This window comes from Phyllobates terribilis, unplaced genomic scaffold (assembly GCF_046119375.1).
Source record: "Phyllobates terribilis strain yellow unplaced genomic scaffold, ASM4611937v1 Scaffold_40__1_contigs__length_11209783, whole genome shotgun sequence".
Taxonomy (NCBI): domain Eukaryota; kingdom Metazoa; phylum Chordata; class Amphibia; order Anura; family Dendrobatidae; genus Phyllobates; species Phyllobates terribilis.
The window spans coordinates 8183969-8197561 of NW_027362800.1; the positions used below are offsets into that span (position 1 = coordinate 8183969).

At 45.0% G+C, this 13593-nt stretch overlaps 11 non-coding genes across 11 annotated transcripts; all 11 read right to left on the reverse strand.

The window, feature by feature from the left end:
- Positions 1–114: 114 nt before the first annotated feature.
- LOC141189513 (U2 spliceosomal RNA) lies at positions 115–305 on the reverse strand. Its single transcript, XR_012263569.1, has one exon. It is a non-coding gene; the product is annotated as a U2 spliceosomal RNA (small nuclear RNA).
- Positions 306–1428: 1123 nt separating this feature from the next.
- LOC141189514 (U2 spliceosomal RNA) lies at positions 1429–1619 on the reverse strand. Its single transcript, XR_012263570.1, has one exon. It is a non-coding gene; the product is annotated as a U2 spliceosomal RNA (small nuclear RNA).
- A 1121-nt stretch (positions 1620–2740) lies between these two features.
- LOC141184753 (U2 spliceosomal RNA) lies at positions 2741–2931 on the reverse strand. Its single transcript, XR_012259478.1, has one exon. It is a non-coding gene; the product is annotated as a U2 spliceosomal RNA (small nuclear RNA).
- Positions 2932–4050: 1119 nt separating this feature from the next.
- On the reverse strand, positions 4051–4241 carry LOC141189516 (U2 spliceosomal RNA). The gene has a single exon (XR_012263571.1). It is a non-coding gene; the product is annotated as a U2 spliceosomal RNA (small nuclear RNA).
- A 1118-nt stretch (positions 4242–5359) lies between these two features.
- LOC141189517 (U2 spliceosomal RNA) lies at positions 5360–5550 on the reverse strand. The gene has a single exon (XR_012263572.1). It is a non-coding gene; the product is annotated as a U2 spliceosomal RNA (small nuclear RNA).
- A 1121-nt stretch (positions 5551–6671) lies between these two features.
- Positions 6672–6862, reverse strand: LOC141189518 (U2 spliceosomal RNA). Its single transcript, XR_012263573.1, has one exon. It is a non-coding gene; the product is annotated as a U2 spliceosomal RNA (small nuclear RNA).
- A 1120-nt stretch (positions 6863–7982) lies between these two features.
- LOC141189519 (U2 spliceosomal RNA) lies at positions 7983–8173 on the reverse strand. The gene has a single exon (XR_012263574.1). It is a non-coding gene; the product is annotated as a U2 spliceosomal RNA (small nuclear RNA).
- A 1119-nt stretch (positions 8174–9292) lies between these two features.
- LOC141184117 (U2 spliceosomal RNA) lies at positions 9293–9483 on the reverse strand. Its single transcript, XR_012258903.1, has one exon. It is a non-coding gene; the product is annotated as a U2 spliceosomal RNA (small nuclear RNA).
- Positions 9484–10600: 1117 nt separating this feature from the next.
- On the reverse strand, positions 10601–10791 carry LOC141189520 (U2 spliceosomal RNA). The gene has a single exon (XR_012263575.1). It is a non-coding gene; the product is annotated as a U2 spliceosomal RNA (small nuclear RNA).
- A 1121-nt stretch (positions 10792–11912) lies between these two features.
- LOC141184177 (U2 spliceosomal RNA) lies at positions 11913–12103 on the reverse strand. The gene has a single exon (XR_012258957.1). It is a non-coding gene; the product is annotated as a U2 spliceosomal RNA (small nuclear RNA).
- Positions 12104–13221: 1118 nt separating this feature from the next.
- Positions 13222–13412, reverse strand: LOC141191165 (U2 spliceosomal RNA). The gene has a single exon (XR_012265165.1). It is a non-coding gene; the product is annotated as a U2 spliceosomal RNA (small nuclear RNA).
- Between the last annotated feature and the right edge of the window lie 181 nt (positions 13413–13593).

Below are 13593 nucleotides of genomic sequence, written 5' to 3' on the forward strand. Positions count from 1 at the left end.
CAATGAGGAGAAGAAAAGCAAAGCCAAAGAGTCCATCCCAAAATCCGACAAACAAGCAAAATGAACAAAAAGCATTGAATTCAATTCTTTCTGATTTTAGAAACTGCATTAAAGAAGGGGTGCACCGGTCCTGGAGATACTGCAATACCAGGTCAATGCGTGGAGTGGACAGAGCAAGCTCTTTTTCCATCTCCCTGTTCTAAAAATCCATTTAATATATGGTCCCCAGATAGGGGACGTATCAGATATTAAACTGATAAGAACAGATACTACACTTGATCTTAGCCAAAAGGCCGAGAAGCGATAACCAGAATTGGTTTCCGACTACGGTGCCACCCAAGGATTCTGAAAAGTCCATTTGTGGAGATGGCCACCTGGACTCCCGTTAAGAAGACATGCTGTCAACCTCTAGATCCCTCACATGCCTGCACTTTTCGGCTTGCTGCTGCTGCAATCCACGCGTTTTAGATCTGCATAACTCCACCTCTTTTAGCACAGTACCCTCAACCCCCGGCTGTTCCCACCCGCCTCAACACCGTTGGAAGGGAGGAGAACCAATTAAGGCGGGGGGGGGGGGGTGGAACGAGCAGCTGTCTACCCTTAGCAGGAGGGTTGCTGATTAATTACCTCTCCTGCTGCTGCTGCTGCTGGCTGTCCAGCAGCAGACTGAAGGTGGCTGCTGCTGTGCGCAGGTATATAAAGGCTCAGAGCCTATTATGACACGCGCAGCCAGCGTTCCATTGCCACATTCCGTCTACTGCAGGCGGGATACCTGGATGGCTGAATGTCACTGAGAAGCTCACAGAGACCGCCATAAGCAACAGTTTAAAAGAATGCCACAGACTAATCAACCAAACTTTTTGGGTTGGTTTCTCTTTAATAGTCTGCAGGCATTAAATGAAAGAAGTCAGTGTTCCAGCAGAGGGAGACAACGTTTCAGAAAAGGCATTGTAGCAAACCAAAAAAGAAATTTTAAGCGCAGCAGAGTAACCAGCTCACATACCTGTTAGCTCAGGTGAGTTTAAAAGGCTGCTGTTGATAACAAGGGCATTTGCTAAATAGATGGTGTGTGTGCAACAATATACTGAAAGGTCAATTATATTGTGCAGCTTATCTCACCACCTGTAGTTATTTAGGTGAAAGCTCCAAAATGCTTGCCTAATATGTCTGTTTATCCAAAAGGAAGTATAGAGGGAGAGCTAGATAGATAGCATTGCATTACATTACATTACATGGCAATGCAATGCACAGTTGCTGAAGTTGAACCAAAATGAGCTTGTCATCTGGCTTCTGCAACTTTTAACATGAAAAATCCAATGAGGAGAAGAAAAGCAAAGCCAAAGAGTCAATCCCAAAATCCGACAAACAAGCAAAATGAACAAAAAGCATTGAATTCAATTCTTTCTGATTTTAGAAACTGCATTAAAGAAGGGGTGCACCGGTCCTGGAGATACTGCAATACCAGGTCAATGCGTGGAGTGGACAGAGCAAGCTCTTTTTCCATCTCCCTGTTCTAAAAATCCATTTAATATATGGTCCCCAGATAGGGGACGTATCAGATATTAAACTGATAAGAACAGATACTACACTTGATCTTAGCCAAAAGGCCGAGAAGCGATAACCAGAATTGGTTTCCGACTACGGTGCCACCCAAGGATTCTGAAAAGTCCATTTGTGGAGATGGCCACCTGGACTCCCGTTAAGAAGACATGCTGTCAACCTCTAGATCCCTCACATGCCTGCACTTTTCGGCTTGCTGCTGCTGCAATCCACGCGTTTTAGATCTGCATAACTCCACCTCTTTTAGCACAGTACCCTCAACCCCCGGCTGTTCCCACCCGCCTCAACACCGTTGGAAGGGAGGAGAACCAATTAAGGCGGGGGGGGGGGTGGAACGAGCAGCTGTCTACCCTTAGCAGGAGGGTTGCTGATTAATTACCTCTCCTGCTGCTGCTGCTGCTGGCTGTCCAGCAGCAGACTGAAGGTGGCTGCTGCTGTGCGCAGGTATATAAAGGCTCAGAGCCTATTATGACACGCGCAGCCAGCGTTCCATTGCCACATTCCGTCTACTGCAGGCGGGATACCTGGATGGCTGAATGTCACTGAGAAGCTCACAGAGACCGCCATAAGCAAAAGTTTAAAAGAATGCCACAGACTAATCAACCAAACTTTTTGGGTTGGTTTCTCTTTTATAGTCTGCAGGCATTAAATGAAAGAAGTCAGTGTTCCAGCAGAGGGAGACAACGTTTCAGAAAAGGCATTGTAGCAAACCAAAAAAGAAATTTTAAGCGCAGCAGAGTAACCAGCTCACATACCTGTTAGCTCAGGTGAGTTTAAAAGGCTGCTGTTGATAACAAGGGCATTTGCTAAATAGATGGTGTGTGTGCAACAATATACTGAAAGGTCAATTATATTGTGCAGCTTATCTCACCACCTGTAGTTATTTAGGTGAAAGCTCCAAAATGCTTGCCTAATATGTCTGTTTATCCAAAAGGAAGTATAGAGGGAGAGCTAGATAGATAGCATTGCATTACATTACATTACATGGCAATGCAATGCACAGTTGCTGAAGTTGAACCAAAATGAGCTTGTCATCTGGCTTCTGCAACTTTTAACATGAAAAATCCAATGAGGAGAAGAAAAGCAAAGCCAAAGAGTCCATCCCAAAATCCGACAAACAAGCAAAATGAACAAAAAGCATTGAATTCAATTCTTTCTGATTTTAGAAACTGCATTAAAGAAGGGGTGCACCGGTCCTGGAGATACTGCAATACCAGGTCAATGCGTGGAGTGGACAGAGCAAGCTCTTTTTCCATCTCCCTGTTCTAAAAATCCATTTAATATATGGTCCCCAGATAGGGGACATATCAAATATTAAACTGATAAGAACAGATACTACACTTGATCTTAGCCAAAAGGCCGAGAAGCGATAACCAGAATTGGTTTCCGACTACGGTGCCACCCAAGGATTCTGAAAAGTCCATTTGTGGAGATGGCCACCTGGACTCCCGTTAAGAAGACATGCTGTCAACCTCTAGATCCCTCACATGCCTGCACTTTTCGGCTTGCTGCTGCTGCAATCCACGCGTTTTAGATCTGCATAACTCCACCTCTTTTAGCACAGTACCCTCAACCCCCGGCTGTTCCCACCCGCCTCAACACCGTTGGAAGGGAGGAGAACCAATTAAGGCGGTGGGGGGTGGAACGAGCAGCTGTCTACCCTTAGCAGGAGGGTTGCTGATTAATTACCTCTCCTGCTGCTGCTGCTGCTGGCTGTCCAGCAGCAGACTGAAGGTGGCTGCTGCTGTGCGCAGGTATATAAAGGCTCAGAGCCTATTATGACACGCGCAGCCAGCGTTCCATTGCCACATTCCGTCTACTGCAGGCGGGATACCTGGATGGCTGAATGTCACTGAGAAGCTCACAGAGACCGCCATAAGCAACAGTTTAAAAGAATGCCACAGACTAATCAACCAAACTTTTTGGGTTGGTTTCTCTTTTATAGTCTGCAGGCATTAAATGAAAGAAGTCAGTGTTCCAGCAGAGGGAGACAACGTTTCAGAAAAGGCATTGTAGCAAACCAAAAAAGAAATTTTAAGCGCAGCAGAGTAACCAGCTCACATACCTGTTAGCTCAGGTGAGTTTAAAAGGCTGCTGTTGATAACAAGGGCATTTGCTAAATAGATGGTGTGTGTGCAACAATATACTGAAAGGTCAATTATATTGTGCAGCTTATCTCACCACCTGTTGTTATTTAGGTGAAAGCTCCAAAATGCTTGCCTAATATGTCTGTTTATCCAAAAGGAAGTATAGAGGGAGAGCTAGATAGATAGCATTGCATTACATTACATTACATGGCAATGCAATGCACAGTTGCTGAAGTTGAACCAAAATGAGCTTGTCATCTGGCTTCTGCAACTTTTAACATGAAAAATCCAATGAGGAGAAGAAAAGCAAAGCCAAAGAGTCCATCCCAAAATCCGACAAACAAGCAAAATGAACAAAAAGCATTGAATTCAATTCTTTCTGATTTTAGAAACTGCATTAAAGAAGGGGTGCACCGGTCCTGGAGATACTGCAATACCAGGTCAATGCGTGGAGTGGACAGAGCAAGCTCTTTTTCCATCTCCCTGTTCTAAAAATCCATTTAATATATGGTCCCCAGATAGGGGACGTATCAGATATTAAACTGATAAGAACAGATACTACACTTGATCTTAGCCAAAAGGCCGAGAAGCGATAACCAGAATTGGTTTCCGACTACGGTGCCACCCAAGGATTCTGAAAAGTCCATTTGTGGAGATGGCCACCTGGACTCCCGTTAAGAAGACATGCTGTCAACCTCTAGATCCCTCACATGCCTGCACTTTTCGGCTTGCTGCTGCTGCAATCCACGCGTTTTAGATCTGCATAACTCCACCTCTTTTAGCACAGTACCCTCAACCCCCGGCTGTTCCCACCCGCCTCAACACCGTTGGAAGGGAGGAGAACCAATTAAGGCGGGGGGGGTGGAACGAGCAGCTGTCTACCCTTAGCAGGAGGGTTGCTGATTAATTACCTCTCCTGCTGCTGCTGCTGCTGGCTGTCCAGCAGCAGACTGAAGGTGGCTGCTGCTGTGCGCAGGTATATAAAGGCTCAGAGCCTATTATGACACGCGCAGCCAGCGTTCCATTGCCACATTCCGTCTACTGCAGGCGGGATACCTGGATGGCTGAATGTCACTGAGAAGCTCACAGAGACCGCCATAAGCAACAGTTTAAAAGAATGCCACAGACTAATCAACCAAACTTTTTGGGTTGGTTTCTCTTTTATAGTCTGCAGGCATTAAATGAAAGAAGTCAGTGTTCCAGCAGAGGGAGACAACGTTTCAGAAAAGGCATTGTAGCAAACCAAAAAAGAAATTTTAAGCGCAGCAGAGTAACCAGCTCACATACCTGTTAGCTCAGGTGAGTTTAAAAGGCTGCTGTTGATAACAAGGGCATTTGCTAAATAGATGGTGTGTGTGCAACAATATACTGAAAGGTCAATTATATTGTGCAGCTTATCTCACCACCTGTAGTTATTTAGGTGAAAGCTCCAAAATGCTTGCCTAATATGTCTGTTTATCCAAAAGGAAGTATAGAGGGAGAGCTAGATAAATAGCATTGCATTACATTACATTACATGGCAATGCAATGCACAGTTGCTGAAGTTGAACCAAAATGAGCTTGTCATCTGGCTTCTGCAACTTTTAACATGAAAAATCCAATGAGGAGAAGAAAAGCAAAGCCAAAGAGTCCATCCCAAAATCCGACAAACAAGCAAAATGAACAAAAAGCATTGAATTCAATTCTTTCTGATTTTAGAAACTGCATTAAAGAAGGGGTGCACCGGTCCTGGAGATACTGCAATACCAGGTCAATGCGTGGAGTGGACAGAGCAAGCTCTTTTTCCATCTCCCTGTTCTAAAAATCCATTTAATATATGGTCCCCAGATAGGGGACGTATCAGATATTAAACTGATAAGAACAGATACTACACTTGATCTTAGCCAAAAGGCCGAGAAGCGATAACCAGAATTGGTTTCCGACTACGGTGCCACCCAAGGATTCTGAAAAGTCCATTTGTGGAGATGGCCACCTGGACTCCCGTTAAGAAGACATGCTGTCAACCTCTAGATCCCTCACATGCCTGCACTTTTCGGCTTGCTGCTGCTGCAATCCACGCGTTTTAGATCTGCATAACTCCACCTCTTTTAGCACAGTACCCTCAACCCCCGGCTGTTCCCACCCGCCTCAACACCGTTGGAAGGGAGGAGAACCAATTAAGGCGGGGGGGGGGGTGGAACGAGCAGCTGTCTACCCTTAGCAGGAGGGTTGCTGATTAATTACCTCTCCTGCTGCTGCTGCTGCTGGCTGTCCAGCAGCAGACTGAAGGTGGCTGCTGCTGTGCGCAGGTATATAAAGGCTCAGAGCCTATTATGACACGCGCAGCCAGCGTTCCATTGCCACATTCCGTCTACTGCAGGCGGGATACCTGGATGGCTGAATGTCACTGAGAAGCTCACAGAGACCGCCATAAGCAACAGTTTAAAAGAATGCCACAGACTAATCAACCAAACTTTTTGGGTTGGTTTCTCTTTTATAGTCTGCAGGCATTAAATGAAAGAAGTCAGTGTTCCAGCAGAGGGAGACAACGTTTCAGAAAAGGCATTGTAGCAAACCAAAAAAGAAATTTTAAGCGCAGCAGAGTAACCAGCTCACATACCTGTTAGCTCAGGTGAGTTTAAAAGGCTGCTGTTGATAACAAGGGCATTTGCTAAATAGATGGTGTGTGTGCAACAATATACTGAAAGGTCAATTATATTGTGCAGCTTATCTCACCACCTGTAGTTATTTAGGTGAAAGCTCCAAAATGCTTGCCTAATATGTCTGTTTATCCAAAAGGAAGTATAGAGGGAGAGCTAGATAGATAGCATTGCATTACATTACATTACATGGCAATGCAATGCACAGTTGCTGAAGTTGAACCAAAATGAGCTTGTCATCTGGCTTCTGCAACTTTTAACATGAAAAATCCAATGAGGAGAAGAAAAGCAAAGCCAAAGAGTCCATCCCAAAATCCGACAAACAAGCAAAATGAACAAAAAGCATTGAATTCAATTCTTTCTGATTTTAGAAACTGCATTAAAGAAGGGGTGCACCGGTCCTGGAGATACTGCAATACCAGGTCAATGCGTGGAGTGGACAGAGCAAGCTCTTTTTCCATCTCCCTGTTCTAAAAATCCATTTAATATATGGTCCCCAGATAGGGGACGTATCAGATATTAAACTGATAAGAACAGATACTACACTTGATCTTAGCCAAAAGGCCGAGAAGCGATAACCAGAATTGGTTTCCGACTACGGTGCCACCCAAGGATTCTGAAAAGTCCATTTGTGGAGATGGCCACCTGGACTCCCGTTAAGAAGACATGCTGTCAACCTCTAGATCCCTCACATGCCTGCACTTTTCGGCTTGCTGCTGCTGCAATCCACGCGTTTTAGATCTGCATAACTCCACCTCTTTTAGCACAGTACCCTCAACCCCCGGCTGTTCCCACCCGCCTCAACACCGTTGGAAGGGAGGAGAACCAATTAAGGCGGGGGGGGGGTGGAACGAGCAGCTGTCTACCCTTAGCAGGAGGGTTGCTGATTAATTACCTCTCCTGCTGCTGCTGCTGCTGGCTGTCCAGCAGCAGACTGAAGGTGGCTGCTGCTGTGCGCAGGTATATAAAGGCTCAGAGCCTATTATGACACGCGCAGCCAGCGTTCCATTGCCACATTCCGTCTACTGCAGGCGGGATACCTGGATGGCTGAATGTCACTGAGAAGCTCACAGAGACCGCCATAAGCAACAGTTTAAAAGAATGCCACAGACTAATCAACCAAACTTTTTGGGTTGGTTTCTCTTTTATAGTCTGCAGGCATTAAATGAAAGAAGTCAGTGTTCCAGCAGAGGGAGACAATGTTTCAGAAAAGGCATTGTAGCAAACCAAAAAAGAAATTTTAAGCGCAGCAGAGTAACCAGCTCACATACCTGATAGCTCAGGTGAGTTTAAAAGGCTGCTGTTGATAACAAGGGCATTTGCTAAATAGATGGTGTGTGTGCAACAATATACTGAAAGGTCAATTATATTGTGCAGCTTATCTCACCACCTGTAGTTATTTAGGTGAAAGCTCCAAAATGCTTGCCTAATATGTCTGTTTATCCAAAAGGAAGTATAGAGGGAGAGCTAGATAGATAGCATTGCATTACATTACATTACATGGCAATGCAATGCACAGTTGCTGAAGTTGAACCAAAATGAGCTTGTCATCTGGCTTCTGCAACTTTTAACATGAAAAATCCAATGAGGAGAAGAAAAGCAAAGCCAAAGAGTCCATCCCAAAATCCGACAAACAAGCAAAATGAACAAAAAGCATTGAATTCAATTCTTTCTGATTTTAGAAACTGCATTAAAGAAGGGGTGCACCGGTCCTGGAGATACTGCAATACCAGGTCAATGCGTGGAGTGGACAGAGCAAGCTCTTTTTCCATCTCCCTGTTCTAAAAATCCATTTAATATATGGTCCCCAGATAGGGGACGTATCAGATATTAAACTGATAAGAACAGATACTACACTTGATCTTAGCCAAAAGGCCGAGAAGCGATAACCAGAATTGGTTTCCGACTACGGTGCCACCCAAGGATTCTGAAAAGTCCATTTGTGGAGATGGCCACCTGGACTCCCGTTAAGAAGACATGCTGTCAACCTCTAGATCCCTCACATGCCTGCACTTTTCGGCTTGCTGCTGCTGCAATCGACGCGTTTTAGATCTGCATAACTCCACCTCTTTTAGCACAGTACCCTTAACCCCCGGCTGTTCCCACCCGCCTCAACACCGTTGGAAGGGAGGAGAACCAATTAAGGCGGGGGGGGGTGGAACGAGCAGCTGTCTACCCTTAGCAGGAGGGTTGCTGATTAATTACCTCTCCTGCTGCTGCTGCTGCTGGCTGTCCAGCAGCAGACTGAAGGTGGCTGCTGCTGTGCGCAGGTATATAAAGGCTGAGAGCCTATTATGACACGCGCAGCCAGCGTTCCATTGCCACATTCCGTCTACTGCAGGCGGGATACCTGGATGGCTGAATGTCACTGAGAAGCTCACAGAGACCGCCATAAGCAACAGTTTAAAAGAATGCCACAGACTAATCAACCAAACTTTTTGGGTTGGTTTCTCTTTTATAGTCTGCAGGCATTAAATGAAAGAAGTCAGTGTTCCAGCAGAGGGAGACAACGTTTCAGAAAAGGCATTGTAGCAAACCAAAAAAGAAATTTTAAGCGCAGCAGAGTAACCAGCTCACATACCTGTTAGCTCAGGTGAGTTTAAAAGGCTGCTGTTGATAACAAGGGCATTTGCTAAATAGATGGTGTGTGTGCAACAATATACTGAAAGGTCAATTATATTGTGCAGCTTATCTCACCACCTGTAGTTATTTAGGTGAAAGCTCCAAAATGCTTGCCTAATATGTCTGTTTATCCAAAAGGAAGTATAGAGGGAGAGCTAGATAGATAGCATTGCATTACATTACATTACATGGCAATGCAATGCACAGTTGCTGAAGTTGAACCAAAATGAGCTTGTCATCTGGCTTCTGCAACTTTTAACATGAAAAATCCAATGAGGAGAAGAAAAGCAAAGCCAAAGAGTCCATCCCAAAATCCGACAAACAAGCAAAATGAACAAAAAGCATTGAATTCAATTCTTTCTGATTTTAGAAACTGCATTAAAGAAGGGGTGCACCGGTCCTGGAGATACTGCAATACCAGGTCAATGCGTGGAGTGGACAGAGCAAGCTCTTTTTCCATCTCCCTGTTCTAAAAATCCATTTAATATATGGTCCCCAGATAGGGGACGTATCAGATATTAAACTGATAAGAACAGATACTACACTTGATCTTAGCCAAAAGGCAGAGAAGCGATAACCAGAATTGGTTTCCGACTACGGTGCCACCCAAGGATTCTGAAAAGTCCATTTGTGGAGATGGCCACCTGGACTCCCGTTAAGAAGACATGCTGTCAACCTCTAGATCCCTCACATGCCTGCACTTTTCGGCTTGCTGCTGCTGCAATCCACGCGTTTTAGATCTGCATAACTCCACCTCTTTTAGCACAGTACCCTTAACCCCCGGCTGTTCCCACCCGCCTCAACACCGTTGGAAGGGAGGAGAACCAATTAAGGCGGGGGGGGTGGAACGAGCAGCTGTCTACCTTAGCAGGAGGGTTGCTGATTAATTACCTCTCCTGCTGCTGCTGCTGCTGGCTGTCCAGCAGCAGACTGAAGGTGGCTGCTGCTGTGCGCAGGTATATAAAGGCTGAGAGCCTATTATGACACGCGCAGCCAGCGTTCCATTGCCACATTCCGTCTACTGCAGGCGGGATACCTGGATGGCTGAATGTCACTGAGAAGCTCACAGAGACCGCCATAAGCAACAGTTTAAAAGAATGCCACAGACTAATCAACCAAACTTTTTGGGTTGGTTTCTCTTTTATAGTCTGCAGGCATTAAATGAAAGAAGTCAGTGTTCCAGCAGAGGGAGACAACGTTTCAGAAAAGGCATTGTAGCAAACCAAAAAAGAAATTTTAAGCGCAGCAGAGTAACCAGCTCACATACCTGTTAGCTCAGGTGAGTTTAAAAGGCTGCTGTTGATAACAAGGGCATTTGCTAAATAGATGGTGTGTGTGCAACAATATACTGAAAGGTCAATTATATTGTGCAGCTTATCTCACCACCTGTAGTTATTTAGGTGAAAGCTCCAAAATGCTTGCCTAATATGTCTGTTTATCCAAAAGGAAGTATAGAGGGAGAGCTAGATAGATAGCATTGCATTACATTACATTACATGGCAATGCAATGCACAGTTGCTGAAGTTGAACCAAAATGAGCTTGTCATCTGGCTTCTGCAACTTTTAACATGAAAAATCCAATGAGGAGAAGAAAAGCAAAGCCAAAGAGTCCATCCCAAAATCCGACAAACAAGCAAAATGAACAAAAAGCATTGAATTCAATTCTTTCTGATTTTAGAAACTGCATTAAAGAAGGGGTGCACCGGTCCTGGAGATACTGCAATACCAGGTCAATGCGTGGAGTGGACAGAGCAAGCTCTTTTTCCATCTCCCTGTTCTAAAAATCCATTTAATATATGGTCCCCAGATAGGGGACGTATCAGATATTAAACTGATAAGAACAGATACTACACTTGATCTTAGCCAAAAGGCCGAGAAGCGATAACCAGAATTGGTTTCCGACTACGGTGCCACCCAAGGATTCTGAAAAGTCCATTTGTGGAGATGGCCACCTGGACTCCCGTTAAGAAGACATGCTGTCAACCTCTAGATCCCTCACATGCCTGCACTTTTCGGCTTGCTGCTGCTGCAATCCACGCGTTTTAGATCTGCATAACTCCACCTCTTTTAGCACAGTACCCTCAACCCCCGGCTGTTCCCACCCGCCTCAACACCGTTGGAAGGGAGGAGAACCAATTAAGGCGGGGGGGGGAGTGGAACGAGCAGCTGTCTACCCTTAGCAGGAGGGTTGCTGATTAATTACCTCTCCTGCTGCTGCTGCTGCTGGCTGTCCAGCAGCAGACTGAAGGTGGCTGCTGCTGTGCGCAGGTATATAAAGGCTCAGAGCCTATTATGACACGCGCAGCCAGCGTTCCATTGCCACATTCCGTCTACTGCAGGCGGGATACCTGGATGGCTGAATGTCACTGAGAAGCTCACAGAGACCGCCATAAGCAACAGTTTAAAAGAATGCCACAGACTAATCAACCAAACTTTTTGGGTTGGTTTCTCTTTTATAGTCTGCAGGCATTAAATGAAAGAAGTCAGTGTTCCAGCAGAGGGAGACAACGTTTCAGAAAAGGCATTGTAGCAAACCAAAAAAGAAATTTTAAGCGCAGCAGAGTAACCAGCTCACATACCTGTTAGCTGAGGTGAGTTTAAAAGGCTGCTGTTGATAACAAGGGCATTTGCTAAATAGATGGTGTGTGTGCAACAATATACTGAAAGGTCAATTATATTGTGCAGCTTATCTCACCACCTGTAGTTATTTAGGTGAAAGCTCCAAAATGCTTGCCTAATATGTCTGTTTATCCAAAAGGAAGTATAGAGGGAGAGCTAGATAGATAGCATTGCATTACATTACATTACATGGCAATGCAATGCACAGTTGCTGAAGTTGAACCAAAATGAGCTTGTCATCTGGCTTCTGCAACTTTTAACATGAAAAATCCAATGAGGAGAAGAAAAGCAAAGCCAAAGAGTCCATCCCAAAATCCGACAAACAAGCAAAATGAACAAAAAGCATTGAATTCAATTCTTTCTGATTTTAGAAACTGCATTAAAGAAGGGGTGCACCGGTCCTGGAGATACTGCAATACCAGGTCAATGCGTGGAGTGGACAGAGCAAGCTCTTTTTCCATCTCCCTGTTCTAAAAATCCATTTAATATATGGTCCCCAGATAGGGGACGTATCAGATATTAAACTGATAAGAACAGATACTACACTTGATCTTAGCCAAAAGGCTGAGAAGCGATAACCAGAATTGGTTTCCGACTACGGTGCCACCCAAGGATTCTGAAAAGTCCATTTGTGGAGATGGCAACCTGGACTCCCGTTAAGAAGACATGCTGTCAACCTCTAGATCCCTCACATGCCTGCACTTTTCGGCTTGCTGCTGCTGCAATCCACGCGTTTTAGATCTGCATAACTCCACCTCTTTTAGCACAGTACCCTCAACCCCCGGCTGTTCCCACCCGCCTCAACACCGTTGGAAGGGAGGAGAACCAATTAAGGCGGGGGGGGGGGTGGAACGAGCAGCTGTCTACCCTTAGCAGGAGGGTTGCTGATTAATTACCTCTCCTGCTGCTGCTGCTGGCTGTCCAGCAGCAGACTGAAGGTGGCTGCTGCTGTGCGCAGGTATATAAAGGCTCAGAGCCTATTATGACACGCGCAGCCAGCGTTCCATTGCCACATTCCGTCTACTGCAGGCGGGATACCTGGATGGCTGAATGTCACTGAGAAGCTCACAGAGACCGCCATAAGCAACAGTTTAAAAGAATGCCACAGACTAATCAACCAAACTTTTTGGGTTGGTTTCTCTTTTATAGTCTGCAGGCATTAAATGAAAGAAGTCAGTGTTCCAGCAGAGGGAGACAACGTTTCAGAAAAGGCATTGTAGCAAACCAAAAAAGAAATTTTAAGCGCAGCAGAGTAACCAGCTCACATACCTGTTAGCTCAGGTGAGTTTAAAAGGCTGCTGTTGATAACAAGGGCATTTGCTAAATAGATGGTGTGTGTGCAACAATATACTGAAAGGTCAATTATATTGTGCAGCTTATCTCACCACCTGTAGTTATTTAGGTGAAAGCTCCAAAATGCTTGCCTAATATGTCTGTTTACCCAAAAGGAAGTATAGAGGGAGAGCTGGATAGATAGCATTGCATTACATTACATTACATGGCAATGCAATGCACAGTTGCTGAAGTTGAACCAAAATGAGCTTTTCATCTGGCTTCTGCAACTTTTAACATGAAAAATCCAATGAGGAGAAGAAAAGCAAAGCCAAAGAGTCCATCCCAAAATCCGACAAACAAGCAAAATGAACAAAAAGCATTGAATTCAATTCTTTCTGATTTTAGAAACTGCATTAAAGAAGGGGTGCACCGGTCCTGGAAATACTGCAATACCAGGTCAATGCGTGGAGTGGACAGAGCAAGCTCTTTTTCCATCTCCCTGTTCTAAAAATCCATTTAATATATGGTCCCCAGATAGGGGACGTATCAGATATTAAACTGATAAGAACAGATACTACACTTGATCTTAGCCAAAAGGCCGAGAAGCGATAACCAGAATTGGTTTCCGACTACGGTGCCACCCAAGGATTCTGAAAAGTCCATTTGTGGAGATGGCCACCTGGACTCCCGTTAAGAAGACATGCTGTCAACCTCTAGATCCCTCACATGCCTGCACTTTTCGGCTTGCTGCTGCTGCAATCCACGCGTTTTAGATCTGCATAACTCCACCT